The 11,249-nt window shown below is 30.6% G+C and overlaps 5 non-coding genes across 5 annotated transcripts in view; all 5 read right to left on the reverse strand.

Moving 5' to 3' along the window:
- Positions 1-1,471, reverse strand: part of LOC145849028 (small subunit ribosomal RNA) — a 1,808-nt gene extending 337 nt beyond the window's left edge. Inside the window, exon 1 of the ribosomal RNA XR_014372281.1 lies at positions 1-1,471. This exon is cut by the window's left edge and continues 337 nt beyond it. This is a non-coding gene — a ribosomal RNA (small subunit ribosomal RNA).
- Positions 1,472-5,315: 3,844 nt separating this feature from the next.
- Positions 5,316-5,434, reverse strand: LOC145849027 (5S ribosomal RNA). The gene has a single exon (XR_014372280.1). It is a non-coding gene; the product is annotated as a 5S ribosomal RNA (ribosomal RNA).
- A 2,854-nt stretch (positions 5,435-8,288) lies between these two features.
- LOC145849030 (5S ribosomal RNA) lies at positions 8,289-8,407 on the reverse strand. Its single transcript, XR_014372283.1, has one exon. It is a non-coding gene; the product is annotated as a 5S ribosomal RNA (ribosomal RNA).
- Positions 8,408-10,124: 1,717 nt separating this feature from the next.
- On the reverse strand, positions 10,125-10,239 carry LOC145849034 (U5 spliceosomal RNA). The gene has a single exon (XR_014372286.1). It is a non-coding gene; the product is annotated as a U5 spliceosomal RNA (small nuclear RNA).
- Positions 10,240-10,320: 81 nt separating this feature from the next.
- LOC145849033 (U2 spliceosomal RNA) lies at positions 10,321-10,516 on the reverse strand. Its single transcript, XR_014372285.1, has one exon. It is a non-coding gene; the product is annotated as a U2 spliceosomal RNA (small nuclear RNA).
- Positions 10,517-11,249: the final 733 nt, after the last annotated feature.

The following is an 11,249-nucleotide window of genomic DNA, read 5'->3' on the forward strand; positions in this document are numbered from 1 at the left end:
CGCGCGTGCGGCCCCGAACATCTAAGGGCATCACAGACCTGTTATTGCTCAATCTCGTGTGGCTAAACGCCACTAGTCCCTCTAAGAAGTTGTCTCCGACCCAATGGGTCGAGCAGCTATTTAGCAAGTAAGAGTCTCGTTCGTTATCGGAATTAACCAGACAAATCGCTCCACCAACTAAGAACGGCCATGCACCACCACCCACAGAATCAAGAAAGAGCTCTCAATCTGTCAATCCTCGCTGTGTCCGGGCCGGGTGAGATTTCCCGTGTTGAGTCAAATTAAGCCGCAGGCTCCACTCCTGGTGGTGCCCTTCCGTCAATTCCTTTAAGTTTCAGCTTTGCAACCATACTTCCCCCGGAACCCAAAGACTTTGGTTTCCCGGAAGCTGCCGGACAGTTCTTAAGTTCGACACTGCCCGATCGCTAGTCGGCATCGTTTAAGGTCAGAACTAGGACGGTATCTGATCGTCTTCGAACCTCTGACTTTCGCTCTTGATTAAAGAAAACATTCTTGGCAAATGCTTTCGCAGTCGTTCGTCTTGCGCCGATCCAAGAATTTCACCTCTAACGGCACAGTACGGATGCCCCCGTCCGTTCCTATTAATCATTACCTCGTGCTCCGAAAACCAACAAAATAGAACCGAGGTCCTATTCCATTATTCCATGCAACATTATACAAGCGTAAAGCCTGCTTTGAACACTCTAATTTTTTCAAGGTAAACTTGCCGGACCACCGCAACACTCAGTTAAGAGCACCGCGAAGGCACCGACCAACAAGAACAACAAGGCCAGTGCTAGCCTTTCGACCGACCAACCTCGCCGTCCCTATATCCAACTACGAGCTTTTCAACCGCAACAACTTAAATATACACTTTTGGAGCTGGAATTACCGCGGCTGCTGGCACCAGACTTGCCCTCCAATGGATACTCGTTAAAAAGTTTAAAGTGTACTCATTCCAATTGCAGGACCTCGTACGAGGTCTGCATTGTTATTTTTCGTCACTACCTCCCCGAGCCGGGAATGGGTAATTTGCGCGCCTGCTGCCTTCCTTGGATGTGGTAGCCGTTTCTCAGGCTCCCTCTCCGGAATCGAACCCTGATTCTCCGTCACCCGTTACAACCTCGGTAGGCCGATACCGTACCGACGATAGTTGATAGGGCAGTTGCTTTAATGAGATGTCGCCAGCACTAGGCCGTGCGATCCGCAAGCTTATCCAGAGTCACCATTGTAACGACCCGAAAGCCGGTTAGTTTTGGTCTGATAAATGCGCGCCTCACGTCAGTTCGGCGCTTTACGCATGTATTAGCTCTAGAATTGCCACAGTTATCCATGTAAAAGCGTACAATCAAATGAACCATAACTGATTTAATGAGCCATTCGCAGTTTCACTGTACGTGAGCTCGTACTTACACTTGCATGGCTTAATCTTTGAGACAAGCATATGACTACTGGCAGGATCAACCAGATAACTATCCGAGGGCGTTTAAACCCGTTGCTCGACTGAGCGTTTTTACTGTATAAATACAGACCTTTTCTATCACTCGGCTTAAAAGCCTTGCGAACGTTACTGAAAGTCGGCGCCGGCCTTTTGCTGTTTAAAGCGCCAGCCCGCGTCGACTGCAGCATGCAGCTATACAACTGACTGTTCTTTCTCCCGACCAACCGTTTGCCTTCTGCCGGTTAACTCGTCAGCAGCAACACGCCATCTGTCTGCTGCAGTTACCCGCCTCGAGCCGTGCCTGCCTGCGTCGGCTACTCGTCTCGACGACTTCGCAAAGCTATAAGCCTACCGCCGCTGGACGCTTGTAGTTTTTCATACGCTGCTCCAATGCGTTTACATAGCACGTTCGCCGCCGCTGCAATAGCCGCGCCTCGGGTGCTAAACAGTAATGCTTTAAGCCCGCTTTCTCGTCAAGTCGACCGAACGCACAAACACGTCTCTCTCACTAGTGTAAAGTAATGCATACGTGTATGATGCTCAAATGTTGCTGTTGAACTTTTTTTGCCGATTTTTTCCGATTTTTTTCAATTTCTTTGTTTCTTTTCGATTATTTTAATGTTTTAAGCTTATTTATGCTACGTTTAAATGTTTTAATACTTTTTTATACTTTATTTAATATGTTTAAAAGAAATAAATAAAAAAAAATATGTATAAACTACTTTTTTTAATGTTTTAAATATATATATATTTATTATAAATAAACTTTATTTGTATTATTTTTTATTTAAGCGTACTTTTTAAATCTTTATATTTGTTTTATCGTTTTAAGCACATTGCGATAAATATAATAAACAAAAAATTGAATAAAAATAATAATAATAAAAAAAAAAAAAAAAAAAACATAAGCTTATTTTATATTTTTATTTTATTTTTATTTAAACTTACTTTTCAAACCTTAATACTCGTTTTATTTTTTTAAGCAGATTGCGATAAATATAATAAACAAACAATTAAATGAAAATAAAATAAAAAAATCAAACATAAGCTTATTTTATATGTTACATTTTATCTTTATTTAAACTTACTTTTTAAACCTTTATAGTTGTTTTATTTTTTAAGCACATCGCGATAGATATAATAAACAAACAATGAAATAAAAATAATAATAATAATAATAATAATAATAATAAAAAATCATAAGCTTATTTTGTATGTTTCATTTTATTTTATTTAAAACTTACAATTTAAACCTTTGTATTTGTTCTATTCTTTTAAGCACATCGCGATAAATATAATAAGCAAACAATTTAATAAAAGTAAAATAAAAAAATCAAACATAAGCTTATTTTATATGTTTCATTTTATCTTTATTTAAACTTACTTTTTAAACCTTTATAGTTGTTTTATTTTTTAAGCACATCGCGATAGATATAATAAACAAACAATGAAATAAAAATAATAATAATAATAATAATAATAATAAAAAATCATAAGCTTATTTTGTATGTTTCATTTTATTTTTATTTAAACTTACTTTTTTAACCTTTATAGTTGTTTTATTTTTTAAGCACATGGCGATAGATATAATAAACAAACAATAAAATAAAAATAATAATAATAATAATAATAATAATAAAAAATCATAAGCTTATTTTGTATGTTTCATTTTATTTTTATTTAAACTTACTTTTTTAACCTTTATAGTTGTTTTATTTTTTAAGCACATGGCGATAAATATAATAAGCAAACAATTAAATAAAAATAATAACAAATAAATAAAACAATACGGCTAAACTATAAAAAGAAAACTAAATAACTGATAAATACTTGTAAAACATTATTTGAAAAATGTATTTTGAAACACAACACGATTGATTTATAAATAATAATATATTTTTAATTTGTGTAGTTCATTTAAAGTAGTCTCCCTTTTTGCTTCTGGTTTTATTAGAGTTATATATAACAATAAATGGTGTAGTTTATTTAAAGTAGTCTCCCTTTTTGCTTCTGGTTTAATTAAAATTATATAACACATACTATAGTAAGTTAAATAAACTATAGTAACTTTATAAAACTACTTTACAAAATACATTTGTATAATTTAATAACTTTAAAATAACTATCAAGAATAAAATAGAATAGCTTTAAGTTTAGTATACAATTGGTATGTAAATTGTGTAGTTTATTGAAAGTAGTCTCCTTATTTGCTTCTGGTTTTACTTGAGTTACATAACGTTAAATAAACATACTTAATAAACGTAACCATCAATACTGTCATTTTAATAAAACTAAGTACAAATACATTGAATTAACATAGAACTTTAAAAAGCCTTCGCTAGTATCTGTTGGTAACAGTAAATAACCTATTATGACTCACAATACAGGAGTGCGAAATTTATTTTTCATTTGATTTTTCAGGTATTTATTTATTTGTGGAAATAAACTTTTTTATTACATTAGAAACTAATTGAATTTTTCCTATAACTATACCTATTATTATATTTAGTATGCTTAAAAGTAATAAAATGACACGTCGCGATTATATAATAAACAAACAATCAAACAAACAAAGAAAAAAAAAAAAAAAAAACTATTTTTTTAAACTTATATTTCAACTATATGTCTTATTTTATTTTCATTTAAACTTACTTTAAACCTCTGTATTTGTTATATATATATTTCAACACAATACGATTAAACTATAAGACAAACAACAAAATAAAATAATCACATTAATAAATACACTAAGCAAATAGCTAGAATAAATATAAATAGTTCAATATATACAATATATTTCTTCCATTTTTAAGTTACTTGTTAAACATATTTATTTAAAAATGTTTCTTTAGAATATAAAACTAACAGTTCTACAAATAAAGAAATTAAAAAGCCAATACACATAACACTAACTTTTCATAAATTAGATATGCAAATATGAACAAAATAGTAACTAAATTCTAAAGCTTTTGTAAACTGTGAACTTATAAACTTATAATAATAATTGCATATTCACCATTCACAATAGCTTTTTATTTAGTACACAACTGGTCTGTAAATTGTGTAGTTTATTGAAAGTATAATCCCGTTTTGCTTCTGGTTTAAATAAAGTTATACAACACATACTAAAGTAAATTAAATAAAGTAATTCACTACTATCGTATTAAATAAAACCAATTTACAAAATACATTAATTTAAATTAAAGTGAACTTTGAACTTATAATAATAATTGCATATTCACTATTCAGAATTTCTTTAAATTTAGTACACAACTGGTCTGTAAATTGTGTTGGTTCTATTCAAGTACTCTCCTTGTTTGTTTTGTTTTAGTTGTATTTATTTTTAGATACTAGCACATTCAATACACATAATAAAGTAAACCAAATAAACTCTATTAATTTAAACTAAGTACAAATACATTAAGTTAATACAAAACTTTAAAAAGCTTTTGCTAGTATCTGTTGGTAACAGTAAATAACTTATTATGACTCACAATACAAAAGTGCAAAATTTATTTTCGTTTGATTTTTCAAGTAGCCACGCTTTTATTTGTTTTTGGACAAAAAGACTTTAAAGTTTTAGTATAAAAGACTAGTTGTATTAATTTTAACTCAGAAAATTGTACTCTACAAGATGGTGCCATTATTTTTTCGATATCTCAAACTGGTCAAACCACTTTTTTAGCGCTCTAATTGGTTTAAACAGCAAATAAGCAAACAGCAAATAACGTTATCTGATTGGCTAAGGTTTTTGTTTGCTAATAACTAGAATTTTCTTTTCTTTTAAGCGTTAAAGAAATGTAAATAAACGAGTAATAAGTATAAATAGGTCAGAAAGAAAAATAGTACAAAAAAGATGAATTCAAAAAGCAAAGGCCTACGGCACGTGGTATTCCCAAGCGGTCACCCATCTAAGTACTAACCACGCCCGACACTGCTTAACTTCCCAGATCGGACGAGATGGGGTGTACTCAGTGTGGTATGGTCGTAGGCGTTTGAAGGCGTTTACAAGCCTTTATAAACCCTTCGGTTTATTTAAAAAACCTATTTGCACTTGATTTACAATCAATTTGATATTTTAAAATTATTCCTTATAAAATTTTAACCTGAATTAACTTTTTTTTTGTTTTTTTAATCAACAGTTACTCCCAAACTGTACTAAAACTGTATTGTAACTGTACAAAAGTGTTTGTTTAAATAATTGTTATCTATAAATTACCTAAGACCAGGAAAAGTAGAAGTAAAGTTTATTGAATTATTAAATAAATAAAAAAAATCGTAAAATAAAATAATACAATATGTTTACAATTTGTCATTGATCTATCCATTTATGTTATTGCATTACAAATACAAACATTGCATACATTCAAGAGTATTATTCATCAATCTTTTCAATATAATAAGTTTTAAATTTATATTTATTTTTAAATAATTCCTGACATTTTAGATTACCTGAGATTTTTTTTTAATTAAATTAATTTTAGTAATTAAATACTTGACGTTCTATTTTGTTTAATTTGATAACTCAACCATGTTTATTTTTTTTACTAATTTAAAAGAACTATTAAACTAAAAGACATTACATACAGCTTCTAAAAGTTTTAAACACCTTAAAAAATATTATTATTTTAAAGATATATTAAAGAACTAAACAGATATTACTCCTAAAAAATCTTGTTAATAATATATAAAAAGTACTCAAAGTCAGACTCGGAAATATATATACTGTTGTATATCTTACTTGAAGTTCACTGTAATTGACACTGTATAACAAAATTATAAAAATCAACCTATTTATATAGCAAAATATTTCTTTATCTTTGTCGTGGCGCGGTGGGTCAGTGGTCTTATCAGCTGACTCATAAGCAGAAGGTTGTAAGATCGAATCCCGCTAGTCGTCACGAAACACCACTATCGTTCAATGTTCGGGCTTCAAATTCTTTGAGATTATACTGTACTATTTATCTATCTAACTAATCTATCTAACAAATGTTGTTCAATCTAGGTTGTGGGTACTTGGGTCGAGTAATGCCTTTGACTTACAATCTGTTGTGGATTGACAATATTCCTCTATCTATCATTAAACAAATCTATCTAATAAATGTTGTTCAATCTAGGTTGTGGGTACTTGGGTCGAGTAATGCCTTTGACCTACAATCTGTTGTTGATTGTCAACATTCCTCTATCTATCAATAATGATTATATTCAATAATAAATGTTGATTAATTCAGTTGTAAGAAAACCAGTGCGCTGGTTAGGTTGGGTAAGGCCTTCGACTTACAATCTTGGGGATTATCAACGTTCATCACAAGTACAGTAACGATCTCATTGAATTTCCAGTTGGAACATAGGATTGTAGTGGTGGCCTACTTTGTAGGTTTTTTGCCTAGTTTGTTTTTTGCCTAGTAGTGTTTGCCTAGTTTGACAAACTATAGTATATATATTGTATAACTTTACTTGTATTATTTTTTATTTAAATTACTACTTATTATTAAAGAATTAAATTTTTTTAGAAAAAAAAACTATGTATTTTAACTAATGCTTATATTATATGTTTTGTTTTATTTTTATTCAAACTTACTTTAAACCTCTGTATTTTTTATACAATACGATTAAACTATATAACAGAAAAATAATTAAATAATCAAACTATTGAATAAGCAGTTAATTAGTGTGTTTTTTTATGCTTCTTTCATTTTTAACTTACTTGTTAACCATATTTCTTTTATTAAAGTATAAAACTAACAGTTACTAAAATAAAATAATCATAAAGTCAATACACAAAACACTAACTTTTTATAATTTAAATATGCAAACATGAATATAGTTATGAATCTATTATTTATTCAAATAGAATTATTCAAAGCTTATAATTATAAAGCTTTTGTATAATGTTTCAATTACAGTGAACTTTAAGTAAGATAAGTTTTTTTTTTTGTAATAACTACAAAATTGGTATTTTAGTTTATTATTAGTAACTAAATACTTATATTTATTATATTTAAAAAAAAACATCTATACTAACTCTAATTTCAAAGCATATTAAATACAAATTTTACCAACTAAATATTTATTTTTATTTTAATTATTATAACTTTCAAACATAAGCTTGTATACCTTATATACCTATATACCTCATATAGTAGGCTTGACATAACATAACATTATTTAATTCTTTTTGTTTGAAATAAACTCATTTAGTTATTAGTAAATTACAACATAAATGTTTATAACAATATAACTAAGATTTAGCTTTTGAGTTAGTAAACTTTGATAGTTTTCTTTTAATAGTTTAATAATCTTTATTTAAGTTCAAGCAAAATTGCTATATATTTAATACACATACAAAAGTAAACTAAGTAAACGTAATTCAATAGTTTCTATTAAGTAAAAGTAATTACAAATACATTAAGTTAATACAAAACTTTAAAAAGCTTTTGCTAGTATCTGTTGGTAACAGTAAATAACTTATTATGACTCACAATACAAAAGTGCAAAATTTATTTTCGTTTGATTTTTCAAGTAGCCACGCTTTTATTTGTTTTTGGACAAAAAAACTTTTAAGTTTTAGTATAAAAGACTAATTGTATTAATTTTAACTCAGAAAATTGTACTCTACAAGATGGTGCCATTATTTTTTCGATATCTCAAACTGGTCAAACCACTTTTTTAGCGCTCTAATTGGTTTAAACAGCAAATAACGTTATCTGATTGGCTTACGTTTTTATTTGCTAATAACTAGAATTTACTTTTCTTTTAAGCGTTAAAGAAATGTAAATAAACGAGTAATAAGTATAAATAGGTCAGAAAGAAAAATAGTACAAAAAAGATGAATTCAAAAAGCAAAAGCCTACGGCACGTGGTATTCCCAAGCGGTCACCCATCTAAGTACTAACCACGCCCGACACTGCTTAACTTCCCAGATCGGACGAGATGGGGTGTGCTCAGTGTGGTATGGTCGTAGGCGTTTGAAAGCGTTTACAAGCCTTTATAAACCCTTCGGTTTGTTTAAAAAACCTATTTGCACTTGATTTACAATCAATTTGATATTTTAAAATTAATCCTTATAAAATTTTAACTTGATGTAAGTATTTTTTTTATTAAAACCTTTTTTTTGGTGTTTTAATTACAATTACTCCCTGTAACTTTATTTAAGACTTTGTTTAAAAGATTGTTAACTATATTCTATATTAAATACTATGATTAGAAGTAAAGTTTATTAAGTGATTAAACTAAATAAAAAACAATGTTAAAATAAACATGTTGTGTTTAGTTTGTTTTACTATTTCTCATTGTTCTATTTATAGATGGTTTTGTTTTACTTCAAGAATATTTATAGTTAGTTTCTAAAGAATATCTCATACTACATCAGATTTTACGATTAACTTAATTTTAGGTAATAAAATATTTGACGTTTAATTTAATAACTCATCTATGTTTATGTTATAAAATAATAGTATCTAATACACATACATTATAATATAATAATATGTATAACTAGTTGTTTTACTTTAAAATGAATAATTAAGTGGAAGAATTAAAAGAACTCACATTTTTGAAGAGAGCGTGGAAAACCAGAATAGTCTTTTAAAACATTTATTAAATTATCGATAAATATAGAATACAATAGAATTAAACATATAAACGTAACTGTGGTTGCTTAGAAACTGAACAAGAAAATTTTTAATAAAAATATAAAATAGTTATTATATAGAATTAAAATAAAATAAAAGTAATATAAATTATATTTTTAAACTAAATAACAATTCACGAGCAATATTAGCGCATATCAGAGTATGAGTTTATAATAAAGGAATTGCTTCCTTGATGTTGATACTTACCTTATTCAAATAGAATACATTTTCAGCAATCAGGCTTGTGTTTATCTTAGCGCGCGTAACACAACGTTTGTGGGTTTTGGCACACTTTTGTCGATAGTGGGCGCCCCGCCTTTTAAGTACAGAAATTTCGGGAATTTTCGATTTTCGGAATTCTGACTCGACAGATCGTTTTTGTTTGGTCCAGAGACCCCGTAAAAAATTTTTCAGCCCATTTGAAGCATGATGAAAAAATGTTATTTCGACCCCCTTTTTTTAGGGGTTACGGGGACATCAACCCATTTTTTGGGAATAAAAAACTCCTAGAAAAGGACCACTTTTCTTCTTTTTTCGAATTTCGACTTTTTATTTTTTTGGAAAATTTTTCTATTTTCTTTGTTTGTTCTATTATAATGTCGAAAATATTTTTTTTGAGCTTCGCAACGCATAAGGACTAACGTAAGGTAAGTTTTAAAAGATTTTTTTTTTCGATAATTTTTTCTATATTTTTTGTTTGGTCCATTACAAAGTCGAAAATATTTTTTTACGGCTTCTAAACGCGTGTAGATTAACCGTAGGTAGGTTATTTCGAAATTTAAATCTTTCAATATTAATAATTTTTTAGTAAATTGTTCGATTATGAGGTTTTTATGGCTCTTTCAGCACCCAATAAGTACATTAGAAAATAAAACATGAAATAAAAACATCAACTAAAATGAAAATAACATATTCTGTGAAAAAACCTACGAAAATTCTTTATGAAATTTTCTTTGTCACATAATTGGAAGCTAAGAAAAACCGGAAAATAATTCTTCTTGAGCCATGTTTTTGTATGATAAATAGTATGCAAGCTGCCGATGTCAGAAGACTGTCGACAGCCGAAAAAAAGTCTGTTAAGACTCATTGAAATTGCTCCTGTCCACGGAAATCTTTAGTAAAAGGCGAAAGATTCATTCGTGTACTGAACTGAAGCCAGAGTGATTAGCAACGGTTGCCAAGGCTTTTTCTATGGGCTTTACCATGCTACAGGTTGTGAATAAATGTATACAAACTCCCCCAGAGGGGAGGCGAGCCGATTCCGGAGGTACTGCAATACCGGACCGACTCTTGACGAGCAGGACAATAAATTGTCTGAACTGCACGTCGGTTGACAAAAAGTCGTTTGATCATGGGAAGGACGCGTGGTCCTTCTCGAAGCGATCAAACTTCGAAGAACAGATACTACACTTGATCTTAGCTCAATGAGCCGAGAAGCGATGCCTTCTTAGTATCCGTTTTTTTAATAAACAAACGAAGACTTCGAAGAGCTTGTGACGACCACTCGCATTAGTCATTTAATTGGGGGATGAATGCACAGTGAATACGGTACAAAATCACCTTTAAATGTCTCTAAAGTATAAAGAAAGTAAGTTGAAATAAAAAAAAGCGACGACCATCAACTAAGATGGTCGTCGCCATGAACAACGTATTGAAAAAATTGAAAGATAAAAGGCGACGACCATCAACTAAGATGGTCGTCGCCTAAAAATAAAATGAATAAATTGAACGAAAAAAAGGCGACGACCATCAACAAAGACGGTCGTCGCCAAAATTTTTTTTCTCAAGATGTAAAAAATCCGCGAAAAAAAATGCGAAAAAAAAAGAGCAACACCCGCCTTTCGGCGAGCGTCGCTCAGGCCCTTTTTCTTCAGTCTGACGACTTCAGATGAAAGGACAAATCGTAGATCAAAGGCTTACTCTCAACGAATCGCAGCGGAAAACTGCTCTAACGATCACAACACCCCGATCTTCAACTAGGTCGTTTGCAAATGATTTAGCACCTCGCCTTTCGACGAGGGAGCTGACACTAACTCAGGGCGACGCTTGTCGCACCCATGAAGGTCGGTACTAGACGCGGTGACGACCCAACGGCCGTCTAGCTTTGTCTATCGAGGGCGAGGCACGAATGCATCGTCGCTTCTAGGCGGGATTCTGACTTAGAGGCGTTCAGT

The sequence above is a fragment of the Thalia democratica genome, unplaced genomic scaffold (assembly GCF_965202585.1).
Source record: "Thalia democratica unplaced genomic scaffold, ktThaDemo2.hap1.1 HAP1_SCAFFOLD_1972, whole genome shotgun sequence".
NCBI classification, from domain to species: Eukaryota; Metazoa; Chordata; class Thaliacea; order Salpida; family Salpidae; genus Thalia; species Thalia democratica.